Consider the following 298-nt stretch of genomic DNA (forward strand, 5'->3'; position numbering starts at 1 on the left):
ATTTCTTAAGTGTATTAATTCTCCAAGTAGTTTTATTTTATAGGAGACACTTAGGATTTGCAAGGAATAGACGTGTATTCAAATGGAGAAACTCATGAGTATTAAACCGAAGCCGTTGGGGAAGAGGAATTGCAAGGCAAGAGGGCAGTGGCTCACCTCCCTTCCCTTCCCTGACACTCCATTCACCCCTCCAAGGTGAGGACTGGATAAGGATGTGGAATCTACAATGGACTGGGAGAGACTGGATAAGCCTGAGATGTGAACTTTCCAAACTTCACACCGAGGAGCCCCACTGAGT

Source organism: Macaca mulatta, chromosome 15, assembly GCF_049350105.2.
Source record: "Macaca mulatta isolate MMU2019108-1 chromosome 15, T2T-MMU8v2.0, whole genome shotgun sequence".
In the NCBI taxonomy this organism is placed as follows: Eukaryota; Metazoa; Chordata; class Mammalia; order Primates; family Cercopithecidae; genus Macaca; species Macaca mulatta.